Below are 12,571 nucleotides of genomic sequence, written 5' to 3' on the forward strand. Positions count from 1 at the left end.
CAAAGAGAGTCAACCGACTGCTTGTACCTTCATGGGGTACTAACTTGCTGGCTTCTCGGCCTAATGAGATCCTTGCCATTGATTTCACTGTTTTGGAGCCCAGCTGTAATGGCCTGAAATACGTCCTTGTAATGACTGATGTCTTCAGTAAGTACACGTTGGCCATTCCTACCCGGGATCAACGAGCCACCACTGTAGCTCAAGTCTTAGTTGTTGAGTGGTTCTCAAAATTCGGTGTCCTGGCCCGGATACATTCAGACCTGGGCCGGAGCTTCGAGAGCTCCCTCAAGTCTTGTACCGCTCCATACCATCCGTCAGGGAATGGGCAATGTGAGCGTTTCAATAGAACGCTTCACAACCTGTTGCGTACATTGCCAGTGTCACGAAAGCACGACCGGTGTTCCTGTCTGCCCCAAGTCTTGTATGCCTATAACACCACCCCGCATCAAGCCACTGGTGAGTCTCCTTTCATGTTGATGTTTGGCCAAGAGCCTAGACTCCCAGTCGATTTCCTGTTAGGCCGTGTCCAAGATTCTGTTGGTGGCAGCGTCCACGAGTGGCTCCAGGAGCACCAAACTCACTTGCACGTGGCTTTCGAGGGAGCTCGGGACAGGTTGAAGGCTGCTGCAGTACGCCGTAAGAAGAACCATGACCAATATAAGATCCAGGATAAGTGGGCCTTGGTTGTGTATTGTGTTTTGAGGGCACCAAAGGAAGGGGGGTCAGTCTACACCATTGCCCATAGGGATGATCCAACCAGAGCCAGGCAGGTCTATCGTAGTCTGCTGAAGGCTGTGGTGGGGGTCGACCCTCCAGGTGGTACCGCTGTCTCTTCTTCTCCTCCTGATGAGGATGAGCTATCATGTGATGGCGATTTGTTGTTCCTGAGGCCAGAGCATCCTCTGGCCACTCCCCACCAAACCGCTGCTGTGACTCAAACCACCCCACGGTTGCTGTTTCTACAGTCTGTGCCACCCTTATCAGTTGATCCTGCTGTGGGGGCGATCGCACATTCGCTGTGTGCTGCTCACTGTCCGCTGCTGGTAAAAAGTCTATTACAGTAGTCAAGACGAGAAGAGATAAAAGCATGAATAACCATCTCAAGTTCAGCTTTTGACACCATGTCACTCAATTTTGCAATGTTCCTCAGGTGGAAAAAGCAGTTTCTGATTAATTGTCTGGAGTGCTGCTCTAGCGACATTGCAGAATCGAAAATGACACCCAAGTTTCTGAGGCTTGACTGAACAGATGAGCCTAAAACATCACCAATGTACTGACTGATCTGAGGGATTTTGTCATCCGGCGCAATAATCAATGTTTCTGTTTTATCAGAAATAAGCTTCAGGTAGTTGTCGTTTAACCATTTTTTGATGTTGGTCAGGCAGTCAGTTAAGGAAGACAGTTTATGGAGATTAATTTACTTCACGTGTGGTGTTACTGGGATCCCCCTTGTTTTGGACACATCTGCCCCAGTAAGTCTCAGCCCTGATGGGCTCCCCTTTTTGCCCCAGTGAGTGACCCCTTAACATTAGAGTTTGAATTGTAATTAATAAATAACTTTTTTTGCAACTAGAAATGCTGTCTCTGCCTCACTTGTAAAACTGACCTGAGTGCCTTCTTTGGTTTAAAAATAGTCCTTTAAACAAAAGGTCCCTGGATGAAACCCCCAGGTGGCGTTGTTTGGCGTGAAATTCATTCTTAATCAAGTGCTGCTCAAAGTACACTCGTCGTGCCAACACACATGCATCCAGTGGAATCTTTGGGTAACAGGTCACTCATAAGATTACGTGTGTGTGTGTGCGCGCGCTAGTGCCCTGCACGGGCCTATTATCTGGGCCCTGGCCCGAGGGGATGGAGCCCCAGCCCAGCCTGGCCCAATCTGAGCACTTTTATTGGCATAAGTGGGTATATTTCGTTTCCTTTCAATATTAAGATTAATTAGAAAAGTGTCTGAAGCTTTTTTGGGGTTGTTTAATTGATTATTTTGTTTTTTGAAGTGACTGTACACGATGCTACTGCAGCAGTGCGCTGCCGATATCGCAGCAATTGTAGGCGGCAGGTCTATTAACAAATAAACATGTCTATCCAAAGCCAAGCCTAAGCTACAAAAACCAACAAAACACTTGCACCTTATCACAGTGTTCATTATTAGGCTAAACGTAGCAAAACTAGCCTATCAAAAAATAATTTCTTCTTCATCTTCATAAAAACAACAACAGCTTGCATTACCTGAGAATAGTAGAACTACTAATCAAATAAGTAGGCTATTTACCTGAACATGGTGATACAATTATAAGAACAGTTATTGTAGCCTAAGCCCAATTCAACAACAGTGAGCCGCTTAACATGGCAAAGTCCTCAGTTCTTGTAACATCACAAGAAGAACAGTCTGTTTATTTGGCGTCATGCAGAAAAAGTATAGCATCCACAGTTTCGGGGGAAAGTCCAGTCCTCCTTTCTTCTATTACTCTTCCAGCTGCGCTTAACACCATTCGAGCCAGACGTGCCAGTAATGGTAACGTGGACTCATGTTGCTTCCACCAGCTCAGTACATCTCTTCCATCAGCTCCCATGGTGGGGTTTAGGCGGAGGTATACCTGGATTTCATCGTCAGTGTTGTCGCTCTCCTCTCAGACATTTTCCCATGCTTCCTCAAACTCCGCCAATGCTCTCCTCTTTGGTGCTGGACCAGCAGCAGCTGGTGCCACTGTGCCCGACGCTGCGTAAATCATGAACAAAATGATTTATTAGGCCAATGCCAAGAATAGCCTATACAGGGAAAGTGGGAAAGCCCAGGTGGTTGCCACTGGTGCGTAAAGTGAAAAGACAATTAGCATACGTCTAATAAGCCAAATGAAATAAAATCTTACCTGATTGTGCAGGCTCCTGCCAACGCGCATCCTTCCGCTCTCTGAAGCGGCTTATCCGGCTTCTCACCTGTTGCTGGATGTCGGCCCTCTCAGCAACAGTAAACATTCTTAATTGGTTGAACTTTGGCCGTAAGAAAATGGCTATTTTATGAAGTGGCTGGATTTCGATTTTTTTCATTATCCACTCGAGGTGTCGTTGGCGGATAATAGCCTGGGAAAGAGTATCAGACACGTCAGGTTGGCAGTGGCTTTTCAGCTTGTTGGCCCAGAGAACAACACGGTGCAGTGTTGGGTATTTGTCCCCTTCTAGCTCCTTTTGTGCGTCGCTAAATGGGCGCAGAAATTCCACCAGGAAGGCTAGAACATCGGGGGAGACATCGCGTAATCTTGTGCTCTCACCACGGCTCTGAAGAAGCTCCTGAAGCTCCTGCAGACTGAATTGACTCAAGTGTGAGGAAGACTGTACTGTATCTGGTTTCTGCCATTTGTTTAACAGTTTTTGGCAGCTGACTGGCCTGCCCTGACTGCTTTATGCATCGGACTAAGCCTTGGCTGCCAACAGGGTCTCTGCTACTTCTGGGACTCTGTGTTCAAGGCATGCCGGAGGACTGAGGGTTTGGAGCACAAGGGGCGTAATAGAACATACCCCTTGGAGCACAGGGGACGTAAGTGACATTTAACTTTGCATGATTGTAAATATTTCATTGAGAGCCATATATTTAACCTTCCTCTAGTGTTAGCTTTCTGTTATTATCTCTTATGTTAACGGGTCGGTTTTGACCCATGTCTTAAATCAGCCATAAAATACCCTAAAAACAATTATTTATTATCCAAGTTGTTTCTTACCTCTTGTTTCCCTCTTTAGGCTTCCTAATCCATGAAAAGATTAGTTCAAATATTTTTGTTGTGGCCCCCTTGGCCTTTCTTTTGACAGCATACCCCTCGTTTTCGATATAACTTTTTTTTTTTTTTTAAATGAACCTCAAGAGAATAATATAAATAAATAAAAGGCTGTTATGTTACCTGACTATTACTGAGGGGTATTAGAACACATCTCTTAAATGTTCAAAACATTTTTTTTTTTTTTATTTAAATATTATTAACTATAGTGACATATATGGTGTTACGGGTCAATTTCGACCCATATATATTTACTTCAAGAAAAAGGCAAAAAACAAGTCTTTTTTTTTTTCAAAAATAGAATAATACAAATACAAAATGAAAAGCAGAACTAGTTATAAATAATAAAATAATAATAATAATAAAATGTAGATTTGCAAGGTCAAACAAACAACAACCAACAACCAATCAAGCAAATCAAACCAACAGAAATCAAGTACTAGTTCCATAAAAACTGTGTGCAAGAACATGCATGTGTATTTGTGTATTTTTAGATAAAGTGGGAAAAAGTGACACTAGTGTGTTCTTTGTAGAGATATTTTTTGCAGGTGAAGCACACTGGCCCTCATTTATCAATCTTGCGTGAAAACGGGTGCAGATCTGAGCGCAGAATTGGGCTTACGACAGGACACACGTGTGATTTATGAAACATTCGTATCTGACCAATCCGAGCGTATGAATGATCGGGTCTTGATAAATGCGGCAGCTGAATTTGATCGTCATTAACATGTTACGCCCTTAAATATTCCTGGTTCGGAGGCCTCGCCCACTGAGGTTAAACATGGAGAGAAGAAACACTGGCAAGAAGAGAAACTTTTCCGAGATGGAGAGACAAATAGAAATATGCAGTTTATTGGCCTCAGTTGTCGGCGCACTTGTGGCAATAAATAACACATTAAAAGAAATGAATGAAACTCTAAAAAAACCTTAATAAAATGTTTAAATGACTAAATGTTGTCCATTGTCTGTGTTTAGTATGCCTTTAGCCAATTTCACCTAAAATACGCCCCATTACTGATTAAATACTGCAGAGCATTTGCAAGAGTTTAAGGTAGCCTACTTTACGTTCTAAAAGCAATGAATGAGGTCCTGTCTCCTCCATGTAGCCCCAAGTGGAGGCTGTGCTGGCCATGGGTCCATGTGCATTGGCTCATTTGGCTGCGCCGGCACATCAGAAGGCACTCCATTCACTAATGCAATGTTGTGCAAAACTGAACAGGCCAAAATAATATTGCACACTTTCTCTGGGGTATACAGCAGCATCCCCCTGCTGGTCCGAGACAGAGCCACCAGCCCTTCAGCAACCTGAAGCAGCGCTCCACTGTGACCCGTGTGCGTGTGTGCGCACTATTGAATCTGCGTTCCTGCTCTGTAGCAGGTTTGCCAGCGGGGTTATTAGGTATTCCGTTAAAGGATAACCCTTGTCACCTAGAAGAACCATACCAAAATGTTTATCATCTGATACCTTGTTTAGTTTAATGCAATTTATCTAGGGTAGCTATTTATCGAGGAGATGACTTTGGCTCTGCAGTGCGCCCTCTTGCAGCTGCGCGCCAACACAGCTGTTTTGAAATGTAAAAGAATCGTGTGTGTCCCCCGGACACCTGGCCACCACGTTTAAAAGTGATAGCTTGGCATCACAAATCACCTGTACATTTATTGAGTGGGAGTTTTTGCGATTGATGAATGCGTAATCATTCATGGATGTTGCCTTCAGACGCACATGAGTGCAATCAATTGCTCCAACCACATTCGGAAACCCAGCAATCTCATAAAATTGCCTTTTTGTATTATTATTTCAATTTTTAACGTGCAATAATTAGTTGTCATGTTAGGCTATTAAGCCTATCATATTGTTTTATTTTACAAAAAAGTGGTATCAGTAAAAACATGGGCTTTTTAAAAAAAAAAAAAAAAAAATTTATTTTGTTTTTATTTGTTTTAAGAATCTGTTTTGATCTGTTCTAAATATGTGACTGCTTATGCTTAATGACAGCTGAGGTTTGTTTAATAATTATTTTCAGACTCAGACAGATTTTGCTGTGCTGCACCGCAAAGCCACAGACTCAGATTTGCGTTTTCTGCCGTACGTTCGTTTGATAAATGAGGGCCAATGTGTTTGTCTTTCTGTCCTTATTGCTAGGGCAGACCTGACACCTCTTTCTTTTAGAATCAGGTGGTCTCACTGGGGGTTGATGACATTTGCAGCAGCTGCCCTGCTGTGTGCGTGTTATGGAGGGATGTTGTGCTGTGTATGTGCATAGTGTGTTCTCTCTCCCTGTGCGTATGTGCATGGTATGTGTGCTGCTCTCTTCCCCTGTGTGTGTGTGTGTGTGTGGGTAGGTGAAGTTGATGGTCCCGCCCCTGATTGGCTACTGCGTGAGCAGCTGGGCTATATAAGCCCTACCTCCTTCCAAGATGGCCTCACCACTTTGTCTCCTGACAGCACTGTCAGCACCCACAGTGTTTCCTCTAGGAATGGGCCGCCATTCCTAAATCGTAGCCGCCACTCCTTCAAATTTCGTTTTTTTTTTTTTTTTTTTTAATTGTCGCAAATACACCACCGTCGCATCATGTATCCACTTTCACAGCAGAGTCCTGCACTGTGTCGGGTGTAGCGAGTGCTGAGGTAAACTAGATAACTATCTTGCTCAGATTGTCACACTCTACAGCCAATGGTATCGTTAACAGCATGTGCGCGCCTGACAAGTGACAGTGCAGAGACCCACACAGGGCGGGATCTCAACACGGAGCGGCGCTAAAGTTTAGCTGCTTAGCTAGCAAGGACTCGTCGCGCTGCTACATTATCAACTGAGTTTAGTCAGCACGTGAGAACTCGTCTGACATGGAGAGTCTCCTGTTGTGTGCTACATGTGTGAAATAACAACTATAGTCTGGACTTTGTCTGCAGTGTATCTGTGTAAACGGCTTCATTCAGCGTCTCTCCCTCCCCTCTGGCACCGTGAGTTACCATGGTTACAGGAACGCCCTGAAACTTTATAATGATGATCAATAAGAAGTTTTTGGTTAGTTTGACTGTACAGAGTCATGAATGTTGCCTGATTGTAGCTCAATGCTGAAATCTTGTATTATAACATATAGAACTAAGCCTCAGAGCTTCTTTGATTACTAACAGTATGTTAGTGATGACAGAAAGAGCTCTTCTATAAAAAAACAGAAAAATTCATTGTTCCTGAGCGGGTTCCGCGGGTCATTCCGACATTCCGCCACTCCGACATTGACGTCTAGTTGTCGTAATGGCGGCACTTCCCTTGATTAAAAAGGTCCAACCACTCCGACAATTTTTGTTTCCATTGTCGGAATGGCGGTACTTTCCCTTTTTGGAAACGTTCCGCCATTCCGACATAAGGTCATTAATGTAGGCTAATAACTATTATCACATCAACCGCCTCCGCCCATCTCTCTCCTCTAACAGCACTTCGACTCTGGTCAACGCCTTGTCACATCCCGTCTCGATTATAAAATGCATTGTTATTATTATTATTATTATTATTATTATTATTATTATACTGCTTGGTGTTTCTTTGTCCTGAAGGGACAATAAAAAATACATTCCGAACATATTTGATACTGTTTAATTATTACACCATATAGTGTGAAAATTGGCGTCAAATTCACTAATGCTGACCTTTAAAATAAATCAGCGACGATTTACCTTGCATTTAAATTTACATTCACATTGAATTCAACTGAAGCCTTGCTGTAGCCTACTCCCTGCATCCTCGCTGTCTACATTCCATTTTTTCCCAGATTCATATGGCAGTGTAATCAAACGACCTCATTAACAGGTGTTTAACAGTGACCCACACTCGGAGGCATGAATCAAAGCAGTAGTCTCATCGCTGCAAGGCTTGCGTGCGTGGCAGTCAGTAAACGAGTCCCTTTTTACTTAAAAAAAAATAGCCTCCCGTCTTGAAGTAGCTTGTAATATCATGCATAAAAAGGAATAATCAGAAGGCCAAAACTGTGTGATGATTCAAGGGATTGTTTTCTCCAATGAACTGGGTGATTAGCATGCAGCTTGTTTCGATTGCACAGCTATCAAGTATTTAATGTTTATAATTGCACCCAATGAGGAGGACACCGTAGTTATGTTATATAAAGGCAAACAATTAATTAAGTTAATTAATTTCAAAATGTAACGACAGGCCTATTGCCCTGGACGTAACTCAGGGGGCCGCGCACTGCGGTTATGGCTGAGAGTACAATTCAGCACCATGGACAGCTGCCTGAATGTGTACAGACAATGGCCGCGTTTCCCAGATTCGTTAAGAAGCTCTTAAGTGCTAAGATCTTCTTAGGAGCGCTCTTAAGAACGCTGTGAAAGAAGGATGCGTTTCCCAGAGTCGCTCTTAGCTTAAGAAGATCTTTCACTAAGAAGGAAGTGTAAGATCAAGCTGACCCACTCTTAACAGCCTTCTTAGCGACCAAATGCTCAGTGATCAAGCCGCGTCAGGGAAATTTATATCCTCCACTTTTCGAAATAAGAAAACAATGCTCAATGTTGAAATGCGCTCATAGCTGCGGACCACTGGCGCAAGAAAAGATCAACTTTTTATTGAATTACACGTTTAAGTTTTCCAAACACATCTGCATATATGAGTTTATACTACATATAAAAAAACAACCCTGTGGCATTTCACAGATATCAAGGAAACAGGCTTCATCTGCTACTCTGCGTTGCCAAAGTCCGCGCGTGTGAGAAACCACGGCTGCAATACAGCACATTCTCCCTGCGAACCAACAGCGTCGCCGTGCGCGAAGCCAGACGGTTTACATAGAAGCATACGTGCACGTACACTGGACGTGCTGCCAGACCGGGCTGTCCAGGCAAAGTACCGGCTGCCCCGTGCGGAGATCCAACGGCTGATCACAGAGAGCAACCTGCTGCAATTTTGGCCTCAGCCCGGAGGCGCAGCTCCTGGCTGCGCTGCGTATTTATGCAGTGGGGAGCTTCCTGGAGGTGGTTGGGGACGGCACCCTCATTCCAATACACAATCCCTCCCTGGTGGATCCGTGCTGGATCGGTAGAAAGCACTACGCGGCCATCTACACACACACACACACACGCGCACACACACACATGCTTTTGGGTTCTGTTGATCTGTGTGTAATTGTTCATTATATGCCGCCTGTGATGGGCGCGTTTTGAGTTCAGTGAAATACACAGACAAAGTAGCGACTTAATTTAATGCTTCCCTGGACGCACCAGTAGCGCGAGCCTAGGTCCACCTGCAGCAGGACGGCGTTGTGCCAGTTCTCCTTATATCCTTATTATAAGGGACATTGTTACAAACTGACATCGGAGTGTGTGATTGTAAATGGCGAGACTTTGTGTTTGTTTATTTATTAAGATTCCACTGACTGTATCACATCTGTACACATGTCTTTAAACATGAGGGGGGAAAAAAGCCTTGTCGGAATGGCGGAACGAAACTGTCGGAATGGCGGGACGAAACTGTCGGAATGGCAGGATGTTTGCATGTCGGAATAGTGGTATGTAGGAATGGTGACATGTCTGAATAGTGAAATGTCGGAATGCCGGTATGTCGAAATGGCAGCATGTCGGAATGGCAGCATGTAACCGTTCTGAGCCTGCAGGTGCAAACTTTGCCACTGATTCTAAAGCCCCATCAAGAAATTATTATTTATTGTTTTTATTTTATTGTTGTATTTTTTTAAATTATTTTTTATTTTTACATTCAGCCTTTAAAACGCCATTTTCAACTGGCCATTCAATAAAAAGGGGGATTATGCTGGGCATAAAAGTAAAATCTGCAGTCAAGTGTCATTTGTTTACGCCGCCACGGCTCCCCGGAGAGCCTGCCCCCGCTGCTGAAAAAAATCCTAGAGGAAACACTGACCCACCATGCGTCCTCGCTATTCCCATTGTTGGGTGATAATATGTGAACTGTGTAACTTGTGGCCTGTTCGGTGCCCCAATCTGGCCTGTATTTAGCCCTCACATTGTGCCAACCTCAAGCAGTGGTAGGAGGGAGAATCCCATTTTCTTTTGACCACGTTTTCTCTTGTTTCACTGCAGGAGAGTAGGTAAGCCGCCTGTTTTTTTTTTGTTTAGTTTTGCTTGTAAGGTAAGGCTAGGGCGCCAAGTGATGTTTTGTTTGTTATGTTGGGAAGTGCTCACCTCTGAGATATAATAAACTGCTTCACATCTATGATTCAAGTGGTGCTGGCCTTATTATTTGTGATCAGTGAGACAGGTGGAGAGCCCACCTTATGTTACAACCAGGCTCCCCTAGACCTGGATGTAACAGTACGTCAGGAGGTACTGAGCTCCAACAGATGTTGCCACTTTTGGATTTGAATGTTTCAGCAGGAGCGGGAGCAGCTTCAGCACCAGTGACCTCCTCATCAGACTGATCAGATGTGTCTGTGTCTTCCGGTTGATACTCCACATCATCTTCCTCCTCAGAAACATGCTCATCTGTATCGCTATGCTGCTGTGTGTCCTCTGCCTCATTGTCAGCAAAGATATTATCCAAAGCTTGGCATGCAATAAACAAATTTATGTAGTACTTTTATTCATTTCAAACCTAAAAACGGGTCTGTGCCGACCCTAACACTAGAGGAAGGTTACGCATTCTATAATGTTATAGAGATAAAGTTGTGAGGAATTCATATTCTAAATGATAATAAACAACAAACGCTGACTAACTATTATATTTCAGCCAAGAAGCCCAACAGGCGATACAAAAGGCACTTATGCCTTTTGTGCACCAACATTTACATTATTTTGTGATTTTGTGGTTTGTTGTTAAGGGCCTAAGTGACATTCAAAATACTGATACTACTGAAACAGAGAGCGTAAGGCAGAATTATCTTTAAAATCCTTATTGTTAAACCATAACAGTAACATCAACATTGTAAAAACTATGAACCACTCTAAAAAACATCAAAGTCCATCAGCTCTAAATTCATTTAATTCATCCAGCTCCATCAGGTTCCATCACAAATTAAAAAAAAAAAAAAAAAACTATAAAAATGCATTTAACCCCCTTAATTCATTTACTCCAATTAGGTCATCTAACCCCATTCATTTAATTAATTTAACGCTATTCCATTTAACTCATGAATGTATTAATATAATCTATTTAGGCCCTAAACAATTTTTCGCTTGCTACTTCCTCACTCTGCTTCCTCTCATTCTTACCCTGTCCTACATCCTCTCTCATCTACACACACATCACCCCCTCACTTACAGGCACCTGCTCCCCTCACCTAGACACACCACCTTCCCTCACCTACACACACCACATCCCTACACCACCCCCTCTCACCTAAACACACCACCTCCACTCACCTATACACACACACACACCACCTCCCCTCACACACACACCACCTCCCCTCACCTATACACACTGTCATGACCCGCTCAAAAAGCCATGACAAAAGATGGAGAGACGTGGATAAGCATACAATTAACAACATTTATTTAAATAAAGGGCACAAATCATATTAAATGCCATGGAGTGTGAACGCATGGTTATCAGTGTGTCTGCCGATGGGTGCATGTGAGTGATGGGTGCGAAGTGTTGTAAAGTGCAGTAACCAGGCCGTAGCCAACAAAACCATACAATAATGCCGGAAGAAACCCAGGTCCTTCTGGAGAGAAAGAGCGAGAGCGACTGAGACAGCCTGCTCTTAACACTTCCAGGAGACTGGCCAGGTGCTCCTGATTTCAAACCCCGCCCACTGAGATACCTGCAGGAAGGAAGAGACAAACAACGCAGGCCACACAACAGCAGGGGGCCGTCACAACACCACCTCCTCTCACCTATACACACCACCTTCCCCACCTAAACACACCACCTCCCCTTACCTACACACACACACCACCTCCCCTCACCTAAACACACGCACATGTAACCCATGTAAAAACCTCTCTGCCGATACTCTGCGATGTGTTGTGCGAGAATAAACCAGGGAAACTGACTGGAGAGTTCTGACACTCGCTTTACTCGGTCTGTCACAAAATAAACATACACAGGAGAGACTTGAGCGGTGTACATGAGGAGGTTGTCGACACTTCTGCAGACATGTTCCAGTCAGACTCTCTTTTACTCATAAAATAATAGTGTTTTTTATCAGAGCAACCAGAAAATAAAATGTAAAATAAAGAAATATCACTCCCAAAATTATATATTAAATTAACTTAAATTATTCTCACAGAACCCTCAATCATTCATTTCACATGTAAATAGCATCCCCACATATTAACCAGTGGACATATAATAAATGTAATTAACCATCTCCATACCTGTCACAAAATAAACATACACAGGGGAGACTTGAGCGGTGTACATGAGGAGGTTGTCGACACTTCTGCCGAGGAGAAAGAAAAAGAGTCACATACTAAACAAAAACACCATGAATCGGCTCTCGGCTAATGAAGCGTGTAATGTAAACATTAGCACAAGCTAACGATAGCTAGCGATATTCACAGACTGCTTTGGAGTCACTTTTTACACACACACAATGCGGTTAACGGCTGAAAACACTCCCAACAACATCCCGGCATGAACCGCACTGGCCCCGTTAAACGACAGTCTCATAAAACAACATTTTTGTACTTTTAGCGGGAGAGAAGCTTCCACACATCCTACCTGCAGACATGTTCCAGTCAGACTCTGACCAGAATGCGCAGGCGCAGAACCTCAAAACTCCCGGTCATAGCCCCTCCCCTACGTACACACACACAGAGCTCCCCAAAACAGACAGGCAGAATAAAAAAACCTTAACAGTGTGAAAGATGAAAT

At 43.7% G+C, this 12,571-nt stretch overlaps 1 long non-coding RNA gene across 1 annotated transcript; it reads right to left on the reverse strand.

Moving 5' to 3' along the window:
• Positions 1-1,975: 1,975 nt before the first annotated feature.
• LOC311258267 lies at positions 1,976-12,389 on the reverse strand. The gene is made up of 3 exons (XR_014622714.1): positions 12,073-12,389; positions 2,871-3,081; positions 1,976-2,719 (listed from the first exon to the last, which is right to left on the reverse strand). It is a non-coding gene; the product is annotated as an uncharacterized lncRNA (long non-coding RNA).
• Between the last annotated feature and the right edge of the window lie 182 nt (positions 12,390-12,571).

The sequence above is a fragment of the Pagrus pagrus genome (genome assembly GCF_965226575.1).
Source record: "Pagrus pagrus genome assembly, chromosome: 6".
Classification (NCBI taxonomy): Eukaryota; Metazoa; Chordata; class Actinopteri; order Spariformes; family Sparidae; genus Pagrus; species Pagrus pagrus.